Source organism: Cyprinodon tularosa, unplaced genomic scaffold (genome assembly GCF_016077235.1).
Source record: "Cyprinodon tularosa strain WSP-4 unplaced genomic scaffold, ASM1607723v1 ctg247, whole genome shotgun sequence".
Classification (NCBI taxonomy): Eukaryota; Metazoa; Chordata; class Actinopteri; order Cyprinodontiformes; family Cyprinodontidae; genus Cyprinodon; species Cyprinodon tularosa.
Genome location: NW_024038917.1, coordinates 146981 through 173963, shown reverse-complemented (window position 1 = coordinate 173963; position 26983 = coordinate 146981). Strand labels below are relative to the sequence as shown.

At 38.2% G+C, this 26983-nt stretch overlaps 1 protein-coding gene across 1 annotated transcript in view; it reads right to left on the bottom strand.

Moving 5' to 3' along the window:
• Window positions 1–10188, bottom strand: part of trps1 (trichorhinophalangeal syndrome I) — a 147974-nt gene extending 137786 nt beyond the window's left edge. Inside the window, 1 exon segment of the mRNA XM_038288007.1 lies at window positions 9962–10188. The gene's annotated coding sequence lies outside the window, so the exon portion shown is untranslated.
• Window positions 10189–26983: the final 16795 nt, after the last annotated feature.

Here is a 26983-nt window from a genome sequence, read left to right as displayed (position 1 = left end):
AACAAGAAAAGAAGACGCCTTTTTACAGCCAGCTTACCTGCAGTGGTGTCACAAAAACTGCCAGTCGCTGCTGAAAAAGGCTAAAAACCTTCCAGTTCCAGACACCAAAAAGTTACTGCCTATTCCGATATCGGAAATCAGTCCATTATCAGTCAAAAACGAATATCGGATTTTATACGCCTGCATCCGTACGCTCTAGACAAGCTAATAGAAACGTTCTGCTTCTACGTTTCTGCAAGTTATTGGCTAATAACAATTGGGTCAGCTGTTCTTAAACCTACCATTCATGTTGACTATGAGTTATTTCAGTTTATCAAGCCTTTTCTAGCATTCCACACTAAATAAGTCATAAAGTTATTCACGAATCGTGCTGATGTTGTGTCAGGTCGATATCGGTATCGATCAATACTTCAAACTGCAATATTGGTATTCTATCAGAAAGAAAAAAGTTGCAATCACCTTTTGCTCGTAGACGTCTTCTTATAACTGATAAAGTAGCTGACTGTGTAAAACCAAAAGCTGCAAACTTGGTTTTTCCATTTTCATAGTTTGCTGTGAAACATTGCTTTAAAAGCATTTTCACCACTTGAATTTCAATGCCCTTTAAATTAAGGTCACCAACCAACGGTAATATTTGAAATATTTCCTTACATGCAAGAAAACTGCTTAAAAATAGTTCTGGTGAAAGTAGTTGTGGTGTGGAATTAAAAAGCGTGCCACCCATTTCTACTATTGTTGGAATAATCAGTCAGATTCCTGTATCTGCTCAGACTGGTAAATGGTACGTCAGATTTAGACAAGAAATGCTTTTTACTTTTTTTATTTATCTAACCATTTTTAACTCTTCCACCATATCCAATAGCAGCATATAAATTGATGCCATGTTTTAATTTAAACAAAAATCAAGGAACTATTATGAAAAAAATTTTTATGTTATATTTTTTATATTTTTTTGCAATTCCTTCATTTCTACCAAAACAAAACCGAATCCTCTACTATAAATTATAGTCAATGGGAAAGAAAAACTACATCAGGCAAATTAAAACTCAATGGAACAGACTTTAAGGAAACCTGAAAAATTAGTATGCTATATCACTGCTAATGCCTAATTATTCAAGCAGCTGTAAAAAAAATAATAAAAATAAAGGTTAAAATGAACTAAATTTGATCATGTTTTCTACTTCTGTAAAATAAAATTGAAGATAATGGGAAAATATTTTTAGTTCATCAAACGGACACACCCTAACTGTATCAATTAATATATTTTTTTCCAAATTAAGACTTATAACAGTGTGAATGAATGTGTGCATGAAAGAGAATCTCACAAAATGAATGTTGTATTAGCCACCAACAATGCGTCACAGCTATATGGCTCGCCCAGAATAAAATGCATGATTGCTTGTGGAAAATTGTGCCACATCACCATTGGAGGAAATGTGTTTCGTGACTCAGAAGGAGCACCATAGCAAACAAATGTCAGCGAGTATTTACACTTGAAATCAAACTTAAATGCAATCTTGGAGCAAGTAAACTCCCTTTTCTGACAGTGATTACTGTACGATTAAGGGCATATCACACTCAGCACTCCTTGTGTAAAAAGAAAGAGGAGAAAAAAAAAGAAGCCAGAAAGGTTTGAGACGAAGATGCAGAACATTTCAATAGAAAATGGAAAAAAAGAAACAGATGATGAGAGTAGTCTCATAAGGAATCTGAGCGTGTGTGAAGAGGGGGAGGCCATTTACCTTTAGTGCAGAAATAAACAATCAGTAGAACTATTTGCTCAAAACTAAACCCCAAATGAGACACATTTGAAGTCAAAAGCTGCAGATAACACGCATTAGACTCTTAGAATAACTGATAGGAATCTATCAACAGGGCTGAACTGTCTGGAGATAAATGTTGACTCATTTTGCTACAGCTAAGCATGCGATGCTGGCGCAGATATGCAATAGTAACGGAAGCCATATAATGAAATAAACAGGGGTGTAAGGGAGTGAAATCACCTGCATTCAGGAAACTGGCCACTTCAAAATACCCAATGGAAAACTCTGATGTAGGTAAACTGAAAGCTGATGCTACTTGAGCTGCAGGTGGTTGTGCAGATATCAGTCAATGACACAAGCAGCTGCAAAACGACGAGTGGATTTTTCTGATGAGCAGCGGTTGTTTCCTAAAGAGCAGTAAGGTGGAAATGATCTGCTTGGATGCAGGCTAGCGTTTCTAAACACAATGGAGATTTTAAAAGAAGAAACTTGGTGAGCAGTATTAGTGAAGCCAGCAAACAGTTTCATCCGAATGAAAAAGAAAACTCCTCACGTGCCTGGTAAACTTCATCAACTGGGAAACAAAGTTTTAACATAAAAGCGTTTGCCAACAGGTGTATTTGTTGCACTTAAGGCTCAGCTAGCATCTTGTAAAAACGTCCAATGTGGTTGAGGCCGAAAAGAAAAAGTCAAAAAGCTTTCACGGTAACTCACATTCACATAAACACATCCTTATGAAGATAATCCCAACAAATCACACTTTTGATTGACCTCTCAGACATAATATTGGCTATAATTGATCTGTTTCCTTTATAAATGTGTGCCTGGTGGATGCAGGTTGGAAGCGTAAGACATAAATCTAAACTGAATATACAATATACAACCTTTTGCCTTTTTCTTATTGAGAAAAAAGGGAGTTTTGCTGCATTTTGTGTATAGAAAAGCTCTAAGCTAAAATTTCTTGGAAAAAATAAACATTAGCAAGCAGCCCAGTATATACCCAATAGAAACAGGAAGCTTAATTTCATGATTTAGTAAAATCAGCCCTTTAAATTGATCACATTCAGTGAATATAGAAATAGATTCAGGTATGGAAATAACTTTCATTCATAAAATGACCTCTGAGACGATTACAAGAACGCCAAGGCATTCTTTTAAAAAAGAAAATATACATTTACTGATATATTTTTTAAACATCATACTTTACTAAGAGGCACTTAATTCATTTTTCTAACCACTATGCCTTTTCTTGAGGTACGCAAATGAGGGTACAGTCATGTAAAACCTTCAAACTTTCAGGATCCCCTATAGCAATGTGGTTCAAAATAATGAGTGAACATGCAACCACAAACAAACAGCCTAAATGCAGAACAAAAACTTTCTAGTGCTTAAATTAAAGGTTGTAATGAGCTTTTTTTTAAAAACAGCCTCTCATCAGCTCATTATCAATCAACTGAGGATTCCCTTTTTAATTATATTTTGACAAATTTCATCAAGCACACAGCTGGAACTTCACCTGAGGTGCTCTACGCAAGGTCAAAACTCATCTAAGCGGTGATTGATAACCGAAGGTCTGGGTGCACAGGAAGCATCAAACCTGTTCGTACCGCTGAGTCAAAGCAGCCAGGATTTAAGAACTCAAAGCACTGACATCAAAAGCCAGCAGGTTTCATTTACCAGCTACCTCACGCGCCAAAGCTGAAAAAGGCCGTGAATAAATTCCTAATTATTTTTGACTCTGTGAAATTCAGATGCGGAGGTTCTGCAGCTTGTGCTACCTGTAGCATTTTTAGACTTTTAAGTGGTAGTCAGAGAAGGAAAGGTAGAAGAAATAAGCAGGTCTTAACAGTTTAAACTTTCGGTAACAGAGCAGACCACAAGGCTGTACTGCTGCCTGCCTGCACCGCCCCACTCATTCTGTGCCCGTTTAAATCAACTCAACCACCGCCTATCAGTTTCCACTGTGTCATGGCATAAAGATTTTTATCCTCTTGCACTAAAGAAAATCTCTCAAATTTAGGATTTCTCAAAGACTAAAAAAAAGAGTAAAAAAAAACAAGACTCGTCTCACACTAAACCATAACATGTGCTCATTATGTGAAGACAGACTTTAAAGTCTAAAACAGAACAAAGACATTAAAAGACAAACTTGAACCTAAACAAGGCTACACAGACCACAGACGCAGTGGGGATGACATTTTTAGGGGGCCCTTTGTAGCAGAAACTGAATTCCAGTAAAAAGCAAGAATATAAGATCAAAATCTCTGCCCTGCCACCAACTACGGGCCACTAATACAAAGCCACGATATGCCGGGACAGTAAAAACAAGAAAAAAAAGTTCAAAATGATTGCGTCCTTGAGATATGAGGAAAACCAGGACACCGGGTAATAAAAAAAAAAGTGCGATCAGAGTCAAGAGAAAGCCAGGAGCCTTGAAAACAAGTTTTTTTTTCCTGCCTCAAAGAAACTATTTGTGACAAATGGGTGTTTTCCTTTATCTGAACTGCAGGCAGAGCTGGGATAAATAACAGCTGATTGCTCTAATAGATGCTATCGTTTTTTTCTGCTTGTTAGAAACAATGAGAGTTTAAGGAGTCCCAAACTGAAATGAAAGCGATTAGAAATGAAGAATTAGAATGGAGGCTGTGATTTAAAATGAAACAAATGTTCCTTAAATATCCCTTTGAAACGTGTCTGAAGGCACTTTTTTCCCAAAAACACAGCGGCGTTGAACTGACGCGCTCGCAAAAACGTCAGCTGAGAGCACTTAGGAGAAACAGCTCCTGCATGGTATTTCATATATGTAGTTATTTAGCATATAACGTTACAGAAAAAGGAAGGGCAAAAGTAAAAATCTAACTTTCAATGTCTGAAGCATTTTGTCACATAATAAATAAATAATAATTTAAAATCCCTCTCCTTGGAATGAGAATTCCCACAAAAGGGTGATGTTAAAATACAAAAGCATTATTAGTCTACACAGGTAAGATTAGATAGAGGTTAGGACAGAATTGAGGACTTTAATCTGTCTCTTTAAAATTGAAATAAGGGGAAGGTGCAAACAGTTACTGCTACCAACCAAGATTTAGAAAGCATTTCCCTGTGATTAAAGTTCATTTGGTAATGATCAGGAGAAAATGAGGATGATCTCTAACTGGAAGAGTAAACAGTACTGTCCCTCCGCCTCTTTTAGCTGTGCACTGCCGGCCAGCGAGGTGACCAATGGTTTTTAGATTACAAGAAGCCACGTAGAGGAAACAATCAGGGGCTCCTGTTGTTTTCAAAGTATAGAGCAGCAGGTCTGTTAAGCAGGACGCTGAAGATTAGATATGCAGCACATTCCCTGACTAGTTAACAAGATAGTGTCAGGCTCCTCTGTTGGAGAACTAACTTAAAAAACAGGTATAACACTGCATATGAGAGCACAAAATTATATTATATTTCAGATTATGTATCAAAAATCATACATTTATGATGAACCCAACATTATTCCAGAAGTATTTTTTTAATATATTCTATTTAGGGCTACAACTGATGATTAATTTACCACTCTATTAATCTGTCAATTTTTTTTTCAGTTAATCGATTAATAATCGAATAGCAAAAGGTTCTTTAAAGACGATTTTTTTTGCCAAATTAAACCAGGTGAAGATAAAACTTTTCCACTTGAGGAGTTCTGGTTAGAGCATATTAACAGACAAAAAAGATTTTTTTTTATCTTTTTTCACAATTTTTGGTATAATTGCTGCTCTAAGTGGGTTGCTCTGTCAATTTAGAGTCTCTAAACACCAGCTAACGATTAATCAATTAGTTGACGATTATTTCAATAATCTATTTATCACGATTAACCAGATAAATTCTTTCAGCTCTAATTATATTATTTTAACGCCAGTAGTAATGACTACTATTTATGGTTCAGAAAAAGCTATTTTTAAATTGTTAAATTTAATTAATAGTATAATCATTTTATTGAGCTTAAAGTACAGGTTCAAACTGTTAGTGGGGGGTTTAAAAATATAGGAGCTGGATAAACATTGATTAGTATCTTTATTTGGCTTGTTTTTCCTCCAGTATATTCTATATTTTCCCTCTTTTAATATTTGTAATGTAGGTAGTAAAAGTATGCATTTAATGTGAGCAAGGCGTTTCACTTATGGACATTTTTTTCACAGGATTTGTCATTGTGAGCTGCATATGTTGTACAATTATTTAATAAATACCTGAAAACAGAGGATCATCATTAGGTTGATGACTTGTTGTACCTATATGTGGGAACCTCATACCAGCCAACACTTAACTACATGTAGTGTAGAATGTAGTGCATTTAATTTTTACTTGAAAGTTGGATGATAACAAGAATATCCTCTGAAGTTGTAGATATGAAGCAAGAGGAGTTTGATCAACAGGCTCTATGTTAAAATCCAATATGGCTCCCTTAAATAGATCATAGTAAAGCTCATGGGTATAAGCTAATATTAGGAGCTAAACAAGTGGCATTTATAGGTATACATATAACTTTATTTGTGAACATGTTCCCTGCTCAATGTGTTGCTTCACAGTAAAGAAAAAAAAATCTAATTCTCCAAACATACTTTTATTTTAAGAAATGTGGCAATTTTTATTGATTTCCAGGTACAAATAACAGGCCAGTTTGGGTACGGGTAAAACACAACCTAAAGTGTTTTATCAACTTTGTTTGACAAAACAAGCCTTTGTAATAGGCCAATAGTTACTAGAATTAACAACCTACCGTAGTAAAGACAATAGTAACTGCTATCAGGGAAAAAAACAACACTTTGAGCGTGTGATAGCTTTAGTTTGTTTCTATCATTGTGATACTGTGCTACTTCTGCTAGAGGTTTTAATCTCATACCAGCCCATGCCTAATCCTGTGAGCCTGAGTTTTTGTCTATCATTGGGATTAGTTAAAAAGGGCCAAACCCTATTTGGTGCCTGTTCTGTAATTCTTCAAAGCAACCAAGCAAAATCATGTCTCTGCGGCTGAAATCTCTTGTACTTTTCCCCAAAAATGACAACGACTGGGTCGACTTTTTACGCTCCGTCTCCAACCGACCTCCCCCCCATGTAAGGGCTGCTCCGAAACGACCAGATACAAATAACATGGCAGCCCGCAAAAATCACTACAGTTGTCGCTGGTGTCTTCCAGAAAGTCGAAACCATCAATAAAACACGGGAGATACATTCCAGCTATGGACGAGCGGGACGTTTCCGACTTTCCCTCGCTCTGCGTGTTCTCTTTGTAGCTCTCTCCTCCAAAACTTTCTCTCTACTCCAAGTTCCACCACAAGAGAGGCTTCACATATTGCAGCCATATGAGTGAGCCATGGCTTGTCTCCGCAGCCCATGCAGACACACACACACACACACAGAAAGGCATAAGCGCTTTGCTGTCTCCCGCTCTGTCTCACACATACATTCACAAATGAGTTTTACAAGCAATAGGCTCACTCTAGGAAGTTGTCAACTGTTTTGACGTTTAATAGCAGCTACGAAAAAGGCCTTAAGAAACAATGGTATCCAGTGTCTTTAAAACGGGATGTTTTCTTTTCTTTTCTTTTTTTTTTACACAACATTGAGTGTTGTCAGTCATTTTAAAAAGATTTATTCAAGTTGTAAAAGTTTGCAAGGCCTTTTTTTATATATAACAATGATTACAACTTATTTACTCTAGTTAAAGTCAAATGTTTAAAACGGTGAAAGTTTTATGAGTTTTGAAACTTGATCAAAACATGATTTTCCTTCACTTCAAAACTTAGGAGTAAAGCTGCTTCTCAATGCCAGCCTTTAGAAAAGAATTATAAGAAAAGAAAAACAAGAATTTGAGGAACTGCTAAGAAATTGTCATTATTACATGTACAGACCGCTGGAAAGCAGATGTGAAAACAATAAAAAAAAAAGAGATTTAACAGATGGAGCAGATCTTTTAACACGCTTAGGTGGGTAAATGAGAATAACTACAAACTGATTTTTTTACTTGGACATCATGTAGGAAAAAGTGCAGAACTTAAATGTAAAACATATTAATCTAAATGTGAACCACAGAAACCGATGTGTTAGCTTCTACCCACACTCATTTTTTTGAGAATTGAAAGCTAGAGTCACGTACTTCGCATGAATCTTCTCAACTTCGCATCTGCAAAATCGTATATTTTAACGTACGTTAGTGTAATCTAAATTAACTTTAAAGTAAGTGTTCATGTGTGTTAAATTAATTTTGTGGCTTTAACAAGTAAGAAAAAGCATTTCAGGAGGTTAACGAGAGCTTAGGCCTGGGATGGGTTAAAAAATTGAAGGCTATCTGCTGTATAAAAGAAAATCTATTTGTTTCTAAGCTTTTATAAGAACTCTGCTTAGAAAAAATTTGTTGAAGGAATAAGATAAAGGGAAAAAAAATGAAACGTCTTTGCAAAACTAAAAGCCAACCACTCTAAAAGCATTACACAGTTATCCAACTTACTTATACAGTAATTACTAAACTTATACAAAATATGAAAAAAGTGTCACCAAGAAGTAGAGGTTATACAGTAATTGCTCCCCAGTTATCAAAATAATTAATAAATGTACAAAGTTTTAAACACTTTGCATATCTTGCCTTCTGTCCAACTGAAAGCATCTGCAGAAATGCTGCATTTTGCACACTAAAACCTTTTTATAAAAACGCCTAATCTTTATCAATCACCCCATTAGACTCATCACATCAGCCCACGAATGTTAAATCTTGAAAGGTATATTATAGTTGTTTTTTTGTTTTGTTTTTTCATCAACCTGTCCGCCACGATCTACCTGTTTTAATGCCGCAATATATCTTCGGTAGGTTTCTCAGTCAGTTTGTTTAGGGGGGGTCACTGATGAGAAAAACTTCAGGGGAAAGTTGGCATTCTATTATTTGCATTGAAATAATGCAAAAATCCACATTTTGATTGGAATCAAACTTGAATTTCAAAGCTACGTATGCATTTATTGATTTGGACACTTATATTACAATATCAGCAATGATCTGCTGAATAAAAGGACGGCAAAAACACTAGCGCTCCTCAAGGATGTATCCTAGAGCAATCTGTCTTTACATTATTTTCATGATAGGTTGCACTGGCAAAAAAAAAAGAAAAAAACATTGTTGTGCTCAAGGAAAAGATTAGGGCAACTTTTAATGTGCTGCTCTATTAAACAAGGTCCCAAATTGGATAAATCATCTCTATCTTACATCAAGGTATATGCAACCATGTAGTCTTTCAAGTAAAATCGCATTATATCTTAAAGATAAAAGTGTGCATCTTTGAGTAGGGTTTCAAAGTTTATAAAGGGCTGGGATCATTGTGTGGGGTGGTTTAAACAGGAGCTGCAGTCTATTTTAAAGACATTATTGCAAGTTATTTTCTAAATAAAAGCAAGGCAGGCTGTTTTTTTGTAAAGTTTTAGGAAGTTTTAGGAAAGGCTCTGGTAGGAAAACTCTGTTGGAGGACTTTTGTTTAAAAAAAAAAAAAAAAACTTCCTTGCCTCATTGTGCTGCCTTCACATACCCTGCTGTCCCCACACAGTTGTCATGCCTACCCCAACAGCCTTATCTCAAAGGAACATCACAGTGTGTTACGACAAGAGGAGGGGAGGGGAACGGGGGGAGAAAAGTTGGGGAGAAATAACACTATAAACATAAAACATCCGGCCAAAGCATAAAATAAAACAAACAAATATAAGGGGGGTCTACAGTTGAGCTTAGTGTGCACTTGTTTGTTTTATCGTTGATAAGGGAGGATGTGTCGACAACTCAACATCCACCATGCCGCTCTCCAACAATGAAAACAGCGCCATATCGAATAAACAACACTTCTTTCATGTGTAAATCACACTTTTTCTCGCCTTTAAGCTCTAATAAACTTCAATGAAGCCGAAAAGCGTGACGCTTTTTGTTTATTTTTTCTCGAACTTGTAACACTTTCCTTCTAAATTCCGCAGCGCGCGTCAAGAAATCTGAACTTGAGTATCAAGTTTACAGCGTGAAAAAAAAAAGTTATCAATGAAAGAAGAAGAAAACAAACACAACGCGGTAGTTAGACGGGAGCTACTTCGCGGTGACGCAACTTTAGCGATCGGGATCAATCAGGAGCCGCGGCTCAACGTAAAAAGCGTAGACTTAAAACTTTTTTTAAAAAGAGGAAAAAAAGAGGAAAAGCACAAACCTACTTGAAGCGACTCCACGTCTCCCCCCCTTTGCTTGCTCTCTGCTTGTTGTTGGCCTCTAAGTTAAATCAAAGCAGTAGCAGCAGTCCCCGGTAGCAGCAGAATCAGGGGGCCCCCACCCCTACCCACCATTCCTATTAGTGTTGCGTTTAGGGTGTCCTGCGCTAAATGTAAATTGCCATGTGAATTCAAAGCGTTACTCCCTCCTCTCTTCTTCATTCAGCAGCAGACTCCCCCCCTCTCCTCCCCCTCCCTCCCTCTCTACCCCCCCTCCCCTCACACCGTCTCTGCTGCTGCTCAGGCCGTTAGTTACATAAGACGCAAACCGACTGCTGCGTCGTAAAACATCTACTAACTGCTACATCCCCCCCCCCCCCCTACTCTCATAATCGCTTCCTTTTCGGACATATCTCATCGTCCGGGAGTACATCCATCCGCCTGCGAATCGAAGCCTGCATTGAAATATATAATATAATAGGATATAATAATGCAATAAAATGGAGAAGCTTTCGCAGATTTAGTTGTATGGATGCTTACCTGTTGATCAAAAATAAGAATAAGCCTCTTTTCTCTCTGAGTGTCTCTTTCAGCAGTCTGTAAAGATGGTGGCTGTCTGGTTGGTTCGTCTCTTTGTGGTTTTTTTTTTTTTTTTGTTTGTTGATGATGTCGGACGGGGTGACTGTCTTGGCTGTCTCTTTTTCTCTTTGTTCAGAGAAGCGAGATAGTTAAAGGCTTCGGCTAATACCAACTGATTAGTGAGTGAGTTTGGCTCGGGTGTTGAGACATTCCCGACGCTATAGTTAGTTTGGTATTCATAGAGTTGGTGGTCAGTGCAAACCAAAGCAGGTCAGCTTGTTTTTCTTTTCTTTTTTTTTTTAGTCTTTTCCTTTCAGACTGCTGTTATCGCTTTGCTGTGACAGGACCTCTCCGCCTGTCTCTCTGTAGGCATTACGTCAGAGGAGGAAGACACAGCGGCTCTATTAATATCAAGAAGCCACCCGAAGACTCACTCTTAAAGTGACACGCACTGTTATCTCTCACTGATTTATATTGGTGATAAAGCTGCATCAAAAATTGGGAAAACAAAAAGTTTGCTGTTAGAAAAGCAAAGCAAACTTTTAGCAAAACTAAAAGTTGCACAATGTAACCCTCTAATAGGAGACGGAGAACCCAAAAACATAAAAAAAAATACTTATACGCCTCTCACCACAGCTGAATTAACTTAGACAGGTCCTTATCAAAAAAGGCAATTTACAAACTGGATTCATTTTATTTACAAAACTATATATTTCAATATGAAAACTCACATGAAGAGAAAAGACAGTTAGGAGAAATTTGTTGATACAATTACTTGGTTTTTGGCGCTGAGACCTTGGCAAGAAACACAGCATTTAATTTTGGTAGATATGATTTCCCTCCAGGCCTTAAACTGGTGGTGGAGTGGAGATAGATAAAGTTGGTCAGTCTGTAGACTGCTGGTTAAGCCGGGCGTACACTATAGGGGTGTAAATAATAATAGTTTTGTATTGATGCATCGATCAAACAGCCAACGATCCGATGCATCGACACGTCTGTAAGAGTATCAATTCATGTTTTTGTTTTTTTCCTCCGGTCTATTTTTATCCACTTGCTCCTGGACGTAATTCTGACTCCCATGCTGCGGTGGCGCTAAACCTATTTTGCCCTCCTACCTCGCTTCCTTTAGCCACCACCCTCTTTCCGCATGCACACACACAGTCACGTAAACAGTAGGCAAGACAGACGTGACGGAGGAAAAAGAAGATGATTTATTGTTGAGTATCGAAAATAATTGAATCGTTGGGTAGGGAGATAGATAATAAATGGAATTGCCATGATGAGTGTGATTTACACCCCTAGTACACTGTGCGATTTTTTTCAGTTGCTGCACGCAGCTAATGCTCACACTGTACGACTAATCCACAGGGTTTAGTCGTACAGTGTGAGTTCGCAGCTCACGATGTATGTGCAGCACTCTCTTATGTGATCTACCTGCTCACACTGTACGTCTAAAAAGCAGGTCAGACTCCGCAGTGAGATGGAGCTGCTCTGACTCGTCTATCCGGAAGCCAAACAAATAGAAGGGGAATATTAAGCTCACTATAGTGAACGTGCTGCATTGGCAATTTGTGCAATTTTGTGTTGAAAGCCCTAAAAAGAAAAGGTGACGACATATTTGTAAAAAAGACATGGCTGAGCAAACGTGGCTACTACGGTCTGTCAATTTTACAGACAGAACTGCATTTCACTCATTGCATCCCTACCACGTTGCTGTGTTTACAGAAGAATCCTTGTTTGCACACTGAGCAATTTGCCCACGACGGTCGGAAGAAAATCTTGAAATGTTTGACCTCACGATTCCTGATCAGGAGGTGGTCGTGAGTGACTGATTACCCCGTTACCCCCTGTAAACTACACGACGGGCTGAAAGTCGGCCCGATCGAAAGATTCTCGCATGACTGAAAAAATCGCCCCGAAAATAGCACAGTGTACGCCCGGCTTTAGCAAGATGGTATATTGAACTTTATGGGGAGATCCAGTGGATTGCGTGAGCTGATACTAGAGCTTCACTCAGGGACCTGGAAGATGGAAGTCCAGTAGGATAACACAGGTTGAGAGAACCTTTCCATTATGAGCAAGCATGAAGCGACAGTGGAGAGGAAAAACTCCCTGTTAGGAAGAAACCGTTTGCAGAACCAGGCTCAACATGGCGGTCTTTAGCCAGACCCGGTTAAGATGAGAAAGGGAACGCAGTAAGAGTCTGTGAGGAATGACACACTGATGAAGCTTTAGGCTGGAGGTGGGTTGAAACAGTGTCATCTGAATGAAGTCACACAGCGCATCCTCAGCCTGCGCACAGGAGCAGACGAGTGCGTATCGGAGGCCTTTTAAGATGAACTTTGGATGCCAATGTCTTTCGTGGAGTTGTGGTTCAAAGCTGATCGGCTGCGTCACAGGTGGATGTAGGAAAGCATTGAGTTTCTTCAGTTAAACTTCCGCCATGGCTCCATTTTCATGAGCATGACACATAATAATATGCTCCCCTGGCGCCACACAATGGCAACCCACTGCTTTCCAAGGGGATGGGTTAATGCAGAGGTAAATTTCTCCAGTGTGAGAACAATAAAGTTAAATTATTATTATTAGTAGTAGTAGTAGTAGTACATAAATCTTGCCCTTCTGATGCTTTGTGAAGGCAGATCTGTATTTTGCATGGTCCAATAAAAAATGATGTACCAGTTTAATAATGGAGAAGTTATTAGTCAGCTTTATATTCTTTTTAATACATAAAAACGATTTATTTTCTGAGAATGTGTTTATTTAAGAGCAACTGGGCAAATTAACAAACATTTTGAAACACTATATTATATCATTTTCAATGTGAATCCCAGATTGTTCATGCTTCTTTGCCTTTTCTAAAACATGCTTTAAATCAGTCCTACCTTTCGTTATCCATGCTGGGTCAGATCCTGACATTTGAAAAAGTAAGGGGGCATCCAAGGCAGCAGAATAAAGCTTTAGCCTCGCTGCATGCAGTTAGCCCAGTCTTGTAGCTAAACCAGGTCCTGGAAAAAGACAGCGTGTACAGTCTTAATCTGTCTTTGGACAGATGATTCATTTTGATGTTAAGCTGATCAGGTCCAAATGGTGTCACCTCCAGCGTCTCTTGCCATGTTTGATTCCCTCCCATGAAAAATGAAATTACGCTTTACTCTTCATTGAAGATTAAATATTTATGTTGCACATCTAAAAATATATATGAATATAATTCAAAAGCGCCACTGGAAGTGCACTGGATTGGAATAAAAATGGAAAATCATCTTTGACCGTCAGATATCCTGGTAACTCTTATAATATCCCTAACATTATAACAAGTTTTAGACTGTGTTTTTTATATAGCATACTGTAGGTAAAATCCATCCCCTATGGACAAATTAATTTGAAGATGGTTATTGGAGTCTTAATTAACTCAGGCCTGAAAAACTGTGATTCCCTCTAAAGTATTACAAAAAAGTTTATTTTATGCCATATTGTTGGAGAATGGTGCTAGACTCTTAATCATGAATGACTTGGTAACTATTAAATAGTAATTACAATAAATCATTTTGTCAGCTATTCTCCTGAAAATGTTCCTCTTACTCCAACATTATCCAACATTTTCTTAAAGATGGATAACAGGTCTTTTCAAAAGCTCAAAAGTAACGTCTCGGGTCACTGTCTCTTTAAACAACTTTCCATTTTATATTTTACCCTACAGGATTTAACTAACTGTTACTTTATCTGCCTTTGCTCAGCTCTGAACATTTGTTTTTTGACTATATAGCCATTAAATCTCTAAGCTGATTTGACATTTTGAAAGAGGCTTTCGTGCCTTTATATTGCGCAAAAGTACTTCTTAGATTTCCACTTTTTTACTAGCTCCTCTTCCACTAGTCTTGAGCCTAGTCCAAATAGCAAAAGTCGCGGAGCTGTCTGAACAGCTCACTAGCTCTGCACGGCACAAATGCTTTACTTTGTGGAGTACATCTAGAAGCTCATGCTGTTACAGAAGAGCATGTAAGAGCTTAAAGCTACAGGAAAAGAGATGAAAATAATGCCTAAGAATAACCATACTCTCTTTGAAGGTGCTTTAGAAGTTTAAAAGTTGCATTTTTCCCCTTATCCCATACATGACCTTACAATGCGTGACATTTAAAATTAGCCATTGTCTTTCACCACAGTTGTCTCCATTAATCTCTTCATGAGAGTGACTCGGGTTGGATTTTCTGGGCTTGCACATGGGTGTGACGTGCTGTGCGCTCTCTGTCACCTGACTACTTTGTTGAATCTCCACCCATATCTCCACCCATTTCTAAACAAAAGACCTGTGCAGTCACAGCGGTAGACTGCAATTTTCTCTTCTCCCATTTACGTAGACAACACTGGTGCCACTTTAACTCATCGCCAGAGGGGGCCACGTCTGCAAACCTCTGGAACTTGTGATATGCTCCTTTAAAAACCATTTCACTCTGTTGTGTTTATGTATTGAGTCTACTGTTTATTTTCTAGCATTTTATTTCCTGACAAATCACAAAAACTCTTAAATCTCAAGGATAGGCTTTAAACAATCCAATATGTTTCCATAATAGGTCTTGATTTACATGTTTCTTTTTTTATTCAATATTTTAGCTTTTTTTTTGCACATTAATTGATGCAATTTATATTTGAATAAAGGCATTGCTTCTCTCTTTATAGCAGTTCCGCGTAGGTAATTTGGATGTGTTTTCTATATTGCCAAAGATCAAGGCCCATTGACCACTTCTTTAAACCAACATTGTCCTCCTGAAAACTCTTTATTTATTAATGTAAATTATAATTTTTTATGTATGAAAACATACTCCAGAACTAGACGGCATAAGCAATCTCACGTATATAAGCAGTGCAATAATAAACATATTAATCTTTACATTTAAAAAAAAACTTACTTTAAATATTTTTTTGTTTCCAAGAAGAATTTGATCAGGAATTTTACTAAGGCATGGAAGTTGTATCTTAGAGCATATGTTTGATTTAAATTTATACAAAAAAAATCTTTAACATAATTTATCATGTTTAGAAGATCCACGACCAAGTGTGAGGATTCTTTTTTATTTTACATTAGGCATTTAAAAAAGTAGAACAAAAGAATTGCTAGATAGAATGCAGCACTCTCCAATGAGAAGCAGTACATTAAAGCGACAGTTAAGCTATTTACAGATTGCTTTCAGTATGTGTTGTACAAGATATCCTCTTTCTTAAAATCAACATGAAATCTAGCCCCCCTTTTGAGTTTGCAGGGTTTTTTTCTAGATTTTTTTTTTTTCATATCAGTTGAACAGTACTTGTAATAGTTGGACTGATTTTTTTTAATACGTTTCCTGCATTTTGTAGCAGAGATGTCAAAATAATACAAATCCTTATAGTACTTAGCTAGCTTTTGTTTTGGTATCTGTTCCTGAGGCCTTTTCTTTTCCTCCTTATTAAATTTGAACACAAATATACTTTTTCAAAACTGTCTTTTTAATTCTAAACATATTAAAACCATCATCACGGAACACCTCTAACGAAACAGTAGGAAAATCTAAATCACATAGAGAATCTTTCCAGTTGGAGCAAACGCTTCTTTCGACAGCTCAGTTCATCATGTTCTGCCTTGTTTCCAACTGATTTGGCTGGGAGGTGTGTGGTGGCAATGGGGGATTTGGCTTTGCATTTGTATGGGGGATTTGGCTGTCTGGCACATTCACGGCAGCACTGCACATAGGGGGGGTCTGTAGCCAGCATGCCCGGATACTTCTCAGCTTGTGGTGTGGGTCTGCCTGCGTGTTTGCCCTTTGGCCCTTTTGCTCCCCTGGCCCGACAGGAGGCCTCTGCCCCCAGTTAGAGCAATAGGGTATGAGGAGTGTAAGAATGTGCTTGGTGCCTACTCTTGTGTGCCCTTTTATTAAGTGCCTGTATATGTCTGTGTGAGGGTGTAAAGGTGGGATTCTGTGACTGGATGCCTGTGAATGTGATTTTGTCTTTGCAGAGACACATCATTGTCAGGTTAATTGCTTGGCTTCCCCCATCCAAGTGACAATCCCATGGCCCAACTTTTAGCTGGGGTTATTTTCTCCCCTTCTTGCCACCTACTGGTGACTGGTACCTCTTTCGGATGTTGTGTTGGTGGTTCTATGAGGGCCTCTGGCCTCGGGTCTCTGCACCCAAAGCTGTGTCTGCCTTGGATGTCAACGGCTGCTGATGGAGACTGTGGACTAGTTACTGCAGCTCAATGGGACTTTGGTCAAATTCAGGTTCTACATATTGGGGTTTAACTGACAACCAGTAGATTCAATGACATAGTTTAGCCTTTCACTCGCTGTACAAATTTGCCAGCTTTGCAAATTGCTGATGCTTTCCAGGTGAAATTCTGGCTGAATTTCAGTCAAGCAAAACATCTGGAATTGGTGATGTTTTTTGCTTATTGTGCCTTCGGTGAGAAAACACCTTAGTACTAAGCAACGGCTATAGATAGCTCTATATAACACTGTTTTAACCACTGGTGTTTGTATATATGTATATACTATGTGTTCTTACACAGTAATTGAAGTAAGCGTGCCTGTGTGTGACTTGCTTAATTTGTAACCCTCCTCCCTTTCTTATCTCCCTTTCAATCTCAAAGGCCATTGAAAACGATTTTTCCAAATTCACCTTCAATAACATTTCATACATTATTACCAAATGGATCCTTATGGCAACAGTCATGATGGTGTACTTATGACAAAAAAGAAAAACACACATGGCATGAATGAAGACAGGGGGCTGGAAAACATTCAGATGATAGATCAGATTCTGAGACACTAGACATTCCTCCATCCATTTATAATTTAATGTTTCAAGTGTTATTTCAATTTTAATGCAATTTGCAACTTTAATGCTGTGTATACCCCAGCTTTGAAAAGTATACAACTGCGTTTGCAGGACTTCTGTTCTGTGCACTTTATCCTATTATGTCTGAAATTTTAATTCAAAACAAAAGCATATCAACATAGTTTTAGTGTATCACCTTTCTGTCAACACAAGTTGCAAAATCTGAAAATAAACTTTTTTATGTGCATAGAACAATCTTTTTAATTTAAAACTATAAAAAATTTATTTTGTTTTTAAAATGTATTATTTAAGACCAAAATCTTATTTTGTATTCACTTAGTGTACAACCTAAACTGTTTAAAAACATTGCATTATTAGATTGTTTGCAAAAAAAAAGTGTACTTAAGTAAAAATATCGTATATACTATATTTTTATTTATTCAATGAAAAGCAAAAGCTATTGTCTGCCACCCTTGCTTTTTATTTGGTTATCCTTTTGTTTAAAAAAAAAGAGTGTGTTTATTTTAGACAAAGTTTAAATCTTAAATAATTTAAAGATTACATATATACAACCATGCATACATACATAAATACCGCTGGAATACTAACTTCATTATATTAAAATGATTGATTATTGAAATAAATGTTGACTAATTCGGTATTCAAATTATTGACTCTAAAAAGAATGATTTATGAAAAAACAACCCAGTCAAAACAGCAGTTAAACAAAAATAATACAAAAATGCATTTTCACTCAAGATAAAAATCCTTCTTTTCTGTAAACATGCTCTATAAAGAACTTCTCAAGTGGCCAGTTTTAGCTTCACCTGTAAAGAAAATCTTCTGTTAGTACATTTTGCTGTCCAATTATTAATTGGTTTAAAAAAAACAGGCAACAGCTGTACATTGGAATCTATAACTTTTAAAGTTTATTTTTAGGCTCCAGTGGGATTTATTTTTTAAAGTCGGCAGAGAGGAATTGGGAACAAAGAAAGGGGAAAGAGATGCAGCAAAAGTAACCAGGGACTTGAACCTGTGACGACTACATAAAGGACTAACCCCTCTGTATATGGGTTGCACGTTTACCCCTGTGTCACCACCGCACCCTGTAAGAGCAGTTTTAATAGGTTCTGGCTCTGCTCTTAGCTACGGTATTAGCCTACTGCTATATAGCTCCAGGAGAAACAAACTTGCAAGAAAAAAAATGACAGAATTTTATAAAGGTAAAATAAATGTTGTAAATCAAAATTTCATCTATTGATCATTTATTTATGAAATTGTGTCAATACTGCAGAGGTGTTTCAGGAAGTGCAATAAATAATTAATCTGACCTTGTAAGTTCTGGAAAAGCTTGTCGGAGGAGTCTCTTCCTTTTATTCCATTCAGAGGCTTCCTCACCTCATTACCCCTTCAGGGAGGAAGCTACAGGGAAGTTTTTAGTGCTTTTTTTCCTTCTTCTTGGCCTTCAGAAGCCAAAGGTAAAAGTTTTTGGTTTTTTTGCCAACAGAGGCAGTTCTGCAGCCTGTAGGCGTACATGCAGCTGCTCCTGCTGCTGAATCCAAGACATTTGAGCGAAGGGAAGCTACTGCAAAGCCCATGGGAAAAAAATAAGAAGAAAAGATTAGCTGTTTTGAAAAATTACAAAACTTGCATTCTGCTGCAAGTCATCTGCATAAATTTCTAAACAAAAGTTCTAATTGATTTTTCTATGATATTATACATTTCTGGGTTTGTTCATTCAATTTAAGTGAGTCGTGTATTGTTTTTTTCTTTTATTAGATGTTCCAAGACAAATTAATGAATCAATGAATCCATGCATCTAACAACATAGAAATAATCCCTTTTGTTTTATTTATTTTCTTTAATTATGCGAATTCTTTACCTATCAGTTAATTTTTAAGTGATGTCAGTCTTTATGCGGCAAAAATCACTGCTGTCTACAGAATGGGTTTGGATGTTAAGATTATTTTAAAGGTTCACTAAATTAGAATTACTTTGGCATGCAGTTAACCTCACAAGGTCTTTAAAAGTAAGATTGAGCGACTAACTTACTAAATGCATTTACTTTTTTTGGAAAAACACATGGGCTATTAACTGTCACTTGCATTGAGGGGAGTGGTGGCCTTTAGTGGCTGGAGCAGAGTGCCTGTGATCCAAGAATGTTGCAAGAAACTGGTTCAAACCCCACAGCTTTTCACTCTGGCTACCTGAGCAAGACTCTTTGCTCTTAGATTGCCTCAATCTGCTGACTTGACCTCTGCATTTAACTCTCAGGGATGTTTTAAATGCAGAGGTCAAATCTGATTGCAACATACATTTGCAGTGACTAATAAAGTTAATTGCCCTTATCCGATTGTCTCACTGCCTTTCCAGGAGCACATCCAATATCTGTGGCAACCTTGAAGTGGAATCTGACAGACATTCTTCATCCAAACTGATTAAGCAAAGAAAAATGGTTTATAAATCTGCAAACAGATAAATACTAACCCCAAAGACTAGCAGTCAAACTTAAAATGCAGTAAAAGGTGATTGTAAAAAGTGTTGTATGAGCAGTTCAGAACACAATCCACCTTGTTTTAGTCTATTTTGGTTAAAAAGCTATATATTATTATTGAAACTTCAATCTATTATTCGGTGTTTGTCAATAATATATGTATATAATCTCAATGAAATGTAACACAACGGATGTGAAAAGGTCTAAAGGCAGTGCATACTTTTCCAAGGTGCCTTACACCTTTTGACCATTTTAGTTTATGGCAGCAGATTGTTGATGTATTCCAGGAAGTCTCTAAATTCAACAAATGTTTAAATGATCTGGTGGAAAGTTGTTTTAAAAAAATTTTATCACTTTAATCTTGTTCAGATGAACAATAATTACTGAGAAAATATTTCCAACCTGCTAAGCTGCTGTGCTGGTAACCACTCATTAAAACCCCTTTCCTTGCAAGATTACTCAACCATCCATTTTGAAAAAATGTTATTTATAATAAAAATTTAGAGTAATTTCACTGAAAACCTTTTACTGACAGCGCAGCATGGGGTATGCATTAATGTAGGTTGGATCAAACCGAATCGTTGAAAGAAACTGGTGCAAATTACCTCGAGAAGCCTTGAGAAAATTTAAGATGCAACACTGCTTCATTAATTCCACACAGTTTGAGACAAATTGAAAAGGAAATGAACAGTTTCTGGACAACTGGCTCTTTCATCTTTAATTCATGAAGAAATAGGTCTAATCCAAGAACAGCACTTTTTTTTCAACAGCACATTTTTTTTCTTTTTTTTTTTTGTGAAACATGAAGAAAGAGGGTATTTTAAGCAAAAATAAGTCACAGCTTATAGCTAAATTTTTCAGACATGAAACAATAGCCTCTCTCTAGCATTAAACTCTTACACTTAAATGCATCATCATGGGAATTTCTTAGCATCTGTAAAAGACTGTTGTGAACAAAAAAAAAATGTTTTTTATCATAAGAATAAAATGTTAAATGTATGTAAAGAAATCCAAGAAAGGAGCGTAAATGAACCCAACATGTGATCTTAGGTTGCTTAGATAGATAACTCCAATCTTCTTAATTCAGAGAAGGAAAACCTGTTTTGTATCTGGTATCGAAATTTTGTGTTGTATACACTGTCTATACATAATGACGATAAAGTTTGTCTAAATCTAACATTTCCTGGATAATACTGTTGTTCACAAGCACTACCAACTTCCGGCCTTATTCAAATCCCTCTCTACTCATATGCCCGGAGAGCCTGGCCAATGCATTTTTTGTTTTATTTTACTGTATTCAGCAGAGTAATTGGTGTTTATCCATGTAGGCCAGGTGTCCTGCCTCAGACTAATTTCATGGCTGCATTAAAGTCCAGGCTGCATAGGCCCCTGCCAAACCATGGCAGGAAATATGCTGAAACGGAATTTCCTTAGGCCCTTGGCCTGGATTTGTAGATCGCAATCAAATTAGTCCGAGTCAGGGACCTTGCCTGCATGGACAAGCAATACAAATTCAATAGACAGGGATAAAAGTAGTCTTTAATTCTCGCTGGTACTTTATATTAAAAAAAAAGTAATTGGCTCACATCTTGCATGCATTTTAAAATATTAATTTTGAGGGATATAGATCAGTATAACCAAATATATCATTGTAATTCTAATATCTATTGTAATTCAGATTTTGAGCCTTTAGCTTTTGCAGGAGCAGCAGTCTCAGCATTCTCAGCAAAGACTTCCAGACTTCCCTTTCCCCTGACAAGAAGCCCTAAGTGCTCCCAGGCCAGCAGAGAGACATAATCCCATCAATGTGTCAGTCCTCATGGTTGGATGTGCCGCTAACACCTCCTGAGGGAGGCGTCCAGGTGGAATCTTTAAAAGGTCACCTCAGCAGACTCGTCTTGATGTGGAGGAGAAGCGGCTCACTGTAGCGACAGCCGCATCGATCCATCTATTGATATCTCACTCCATTCTCGCCTTGCTGGTTAACAGAACCCCAAGATACTTGAACTCCTCCATTTGAGGCAGGAACTCTCCTCCAACCTGAAGGGGAAAAACCACCATTTTCCAGTGAAGAGCCATGGTCAAGGACTTGGATGAGTTAATTCTCATCATGGCCGCCTTACACTCGGCAGCAAACCGCCTCAGTGCATGCTATAGGTCTTGGCAGGAGGGAGTCAACAGAAACACATCATATGTAAAGAGATTATCCCAGAACCAGACCCTCTCCCACCATTGGCTGCACATAGAAATCCTGTCCAAAAAGGTTGCAACACAAGCAGTTACAGAGGGCAGCCCTGTGAGAGTCCAGCCTTCACAAGGAAGAAGTTCGACTTAATGCCAATAATAAACTTTCTTCATGGCCTCTCCAAACTCCTCCCAATCCCAAGTTTCTGCCTAAACAACTGCCCAGGGAACGGCATGCTTGGTCTCACGATACCTGCTTGCTGCTTAAGGACATCCACAAGCCAGCAAGGCTGGATAGGACTCCTTCAGCTTGACAACATTCCCTTACTGCCGGTGTTCACCACTGGGTTTGGGGATTGCTAACATGTCGGGCACTGTAGACCTCATAACCATTACTATGCGTGGCCAATGGAGGTAGAAATCATGACCCACTTAGACTACATGTCTCCAGCCTCCCCCGGAATGTGGGAAAAGCTTTCTCTAATGTTGGAGTTGAACACGTCCTTGACCGAGTATTCCACCAGACATTCCCAGCAGAGACTCGATACTCACTTGGACCTGCCGAGTCTGTTCGGGTTCCTCCTCTTCCTGTGTATTCACCTCACCACCAGTTGGTGAGCGATGGACAGCTCGGCCCCTTTTCTTCACCAGAGTGTCCAAGACATGTGGCTGAAGCTCGGAAGCTTTGACTACAAAGTTAATCATCTACCCTCAGCTTAGGGTGTCCTGGTGCCAAGAGCACTGGTGTACATCTTTATGCTTGAATATGGTGCTCATTATAGATAAAGTGTGGCTCGCACAGAAGTCCAATAAACACTACGTGGGTTAAGAGCTGAAGGTCTATTCCTCCTGATCCTGTCCCTCCCGGTGTCACTAGCCCCCATTGAAGATTGTGCTTGCTCACTTTTACCGATATGTGGACTTTGCAATTTGGGAACAGAACACTCTGAACCTGGTTTACTCTAACACAAAAGATGCAATCAGAGCAGGCCCTTGCCCCCACCTCTGCTCAGACCACCTATCTGTCATGATAATTCATGCATACTGTACAGGCCACAGCTTATACCAACACTGAAGCAGGTCAGGGTGAGGACTGAGGGGGCCATGGAGGCACCCCAGGACTATTTTGAATGCTCTGACTGGAAAATGTTCAAAGCTACAGCTAGATATGATTACAAGATCAATATTGATGAGCACGTCATGACTGTGCCAGCCTACATCAACAAACAGGCTGAGGACATCAGCACTTCAAAAAAACATCAGGTGGGCCAATCAACAACCCTGGATCAATAGGAAGGTTCGAAAATTGCTAAAAGCACAGAACTCAGCCTTCAATTCTGGTAACAGAGAGACACTGAGACAATGCGAGCCAACTTGAACCATGCCATCAGATCAGTGAGGCAGAACCGCAGCCAGAAAATCCAGGATCTTGTCCACGAGGGGGATGTGGCAAGCTATACAGGTGATTACAGACTACAACACACCCTCCCTCCCAGTGGGTGTAGCTGATGCTGACTGCGTTGATGGTCTAAACAACATCTTTGGAAGTTGTGATGCACAAAACAGCAAAATCCAGCAGTGAAAGGTGTTCCCCATCAGGGAGAGGAGGCACGCTGCCTGACACAGCTAATGCATGGAAGACTCTAAGGAGAGTGAACCTGAGGAAGGCACCAGTGCCCGATAACATACCTGGGAGCGTGTTCAACGAGTGTGCAGGTCAGCTGGTTGGTGTCCTCACAAGATTATTATCACCTTGCTGGACCAAGCCATAGTGCCAGCATGCTTTAAGTCTACCTCCATCATTCCGGTCCCAAAGAAGCCTTAATGACTGCCAGCCTGTTGCAATGACTCCCATAAGCAATGAAGCTCCACAGAGAGCATTCTGACCAGCTGTCTCACTGTGTGGGTTGCAGCTTCTCAGACTGGAAGATGAGGAGAACAGTGGTGAGAACAGCAGAGAACATCATCGGGCCTCCCCTCCGTAAAAGACATTTCATCCCAGCGCTGCGTGTCCGGAGTTTGTAATATCATCAGCGACCCCTCACACCCCTACCATGGACTGTTCTCTCTGCTGCTCTCTGGGAAGTGCTTTTGCAGCAGGTTCTGCAATGGCTTTTCACCCACAGCCATAAGACTGTTGAACTGCTGAAAACTAATCAAGTCACAGATCAAGACTCTGCATCACACTGTACACATACAGAAATCATGACCCACTTAGACTACATGGCAAATTTTTATATCCCTTTAAATTGTCATGAAAGGGGACAGATGGACCCAGTATTCAAGGTGAGACAGTCAGTAGGAAAGTTCAAAATGTTTAATAAAACAAACAAACGGAACTGAAATGGGCTGCTGAGGATCTTCGGACCTGTAGTGTCTGCAGGAGGGGGGCGGGCAGTGCCTAATCACTGAAACTCTGGTTTAGGGAGAAACACAGGTAAGTTACCATGATTATCTGAACAGAATATGATTATTAGATTGATCCACTTACCCGGTTTAACAGTTCAGTCCATCCTCTCAATCTTAGGCAAGATACGGCGAGAGGCGGCCCTGAGCCATCTAGATCGTCCCCAGTGCAACAACCCCAGTTAGCAGGCTGGAATCCTGGAGTCCACAGCCCGGTCAGGAGTTCCGATCCACTCAGGAACGGACAGATCTAGGTTTCAGGAATCTATAAGAGTGTGAAGGCAGGTTCAGAGTCCCGGGCGTCGAACATCCAGCTCAGAAAAAAACACACACCTCACCACTGGTTAAGGATTAAACTAGCTTGAAGACATGAGCTGAAAAATTATCTCCTCGTGGAAATGGGGACATGAACCTTGGAAATAACTAAAACTGAAAGACAGGACACTAACAGAAGGCAAACAGGGAACAAACAGCAAACATTGATCTGGCCATGATAGCTGGAACTGAGCCCAATATCAGGGAAACCGGCAGGTGGATGAGATGAGGGATAATTAGAAGCTGAATAGAGTTAAGCAGGTGAAAGGCATGAGTAATTAAGGTGAGCTATCAGGGCAGATCATGACATAGATATAATTAAACTCAGTGTTCTACTAAAAGTTGACATTTTTATATCTGTAGTATTTTTTTTTTATCATAATGCCTAATAGAGTTTTGAAAATTGCATTAATCAAATTTTGGAGATTTATAAAGATAAACCAAGTCCTTCTAGATACTTTAGAAAAAAAAAAACAGCTTTTGGATATTTTTTGACAACAGTATCTTATGTGAAAGCATCAAGTGGAAAGAGGTTAACCTTTGCTGATACTTTTTTGCTTTGTTATATACACTAACATAAGATTTTAACCTGTTTTCAGTACATTGTACAGAAACATATAGTTAAACTTTGAACAGATTTAATTTCACACAAAGGAATAAGAAAAAATAGTCCCTCATGGATCACCTTGAAAATGAAAAGAGAAACTTTTGTCACGGAGATGAAAAATATTATCTTAGTTGGTGAAAACATAAAAGTATAATCGAAATTTTATTCACACATCTTTCATTATAAATCTCCTACAGGCTGTATGCAGTAAGTGGTTTCAGTATCAGTGCCATCCATCACGAACAGTCCGATCAAATAAAACCTATCCCATAGTGGATCATAATTTCAGAATATTTGCTCACCTGAAGTAAAATCTTAAGTTTTTAAATCATATCCCTGAAAATGAGAATGGAACAATTTCTATAAAATGAGTTTATATATATATATATATATATTGGAGTTTCCTTGAGATTTTAGAGATATTAGATTTCATTTACAGGAGGAGGAGGCCAGGGGAGCAAATGTGAGATACTGTTTAATGGAAAGCATGAGTTGTGAAGAGTAAATCTGGTTTCATTTTACATGCTGCCTGGCCGCTGGTCCTTCCATATGTCAGTTCAGCATTTATAGATTGTACATACAGACTTCTGCTTGCAAATCAGCTGCCTTTTTTTACTCCACCCATTTTGCTCTAGATCCCCACTGTTTGCTTACTGTGTCTCCAAAGCCCTTGGAAACAAACGCAGCACACAAACGCACACTGAAAGACTCTTTGTCTTGGTCTTAGATGAGAATTTAAAATGTGGTTTCCAAAACTTTTAGGCTTTTATAAAAAGTACAGATATTAATCTTCTGCGTTCCAGCTGTGACATTCTGCATTAGCTGTCAAGACGGGCGGGGGAGCAGAGTACTGGTTTAAAATATGTGAAGATTTGTTTTTGTGATGTTAGAGCATATCAGTGGGAACAGAGAAGAAATGAGACTCTGAGATTATAAACTAACCTACTTTAAGTTTACATTGGTTTGATTTGAATACAACCATCCTTTAGTGGAGCTATTTCTCCTAAAAATGTGGGAAGTATTGTTTATAAGCTAGTTTAATACACAATATTTGCATCTCTTTTATATAGCTGAGAATAGAAATGAACAAGAACAAGGCTAATTAACTAAACTGTCAAAACAAACCATAGATGTTTAAAAAAATGCAAACAACTTTTATACCTTCATTGCAAACACTGGATTTTTTTAAACTTATCATTCTTTTAGGAGGCAACTCATGCTGTAATTAATCATATGAAATTCCTTTCCTTATGACTTAATATTTAGACTGAGACATTTTGCATTGCTAATCATGTAAAAACAAATTAACCTATAGGGAAGACCAAAAAAAGGAGAAAAATAATACAGAAATAAACATCTTACTATAGAGTACAAAAACATGAGGCACACCTCAGAGATGAGGAAAAATAATACAGTGTTGGTGTTTTTAAAAGGAAAGGCCTATTAAGGTAAGGAAATAGGAAATCAGAAGATTAACAGTAAATTATGAAAAACAGTGCAACAAATATTAAAGTTAAAATAACTTGAGGAGCAGAAAAAAACATTTTTTTTTTTTTTTTTTTTTTTACAAATGCTGTTGAAAGGGCCATAACAAATGTATTCCTTAATCTGTGAGACAAGAATATGTGC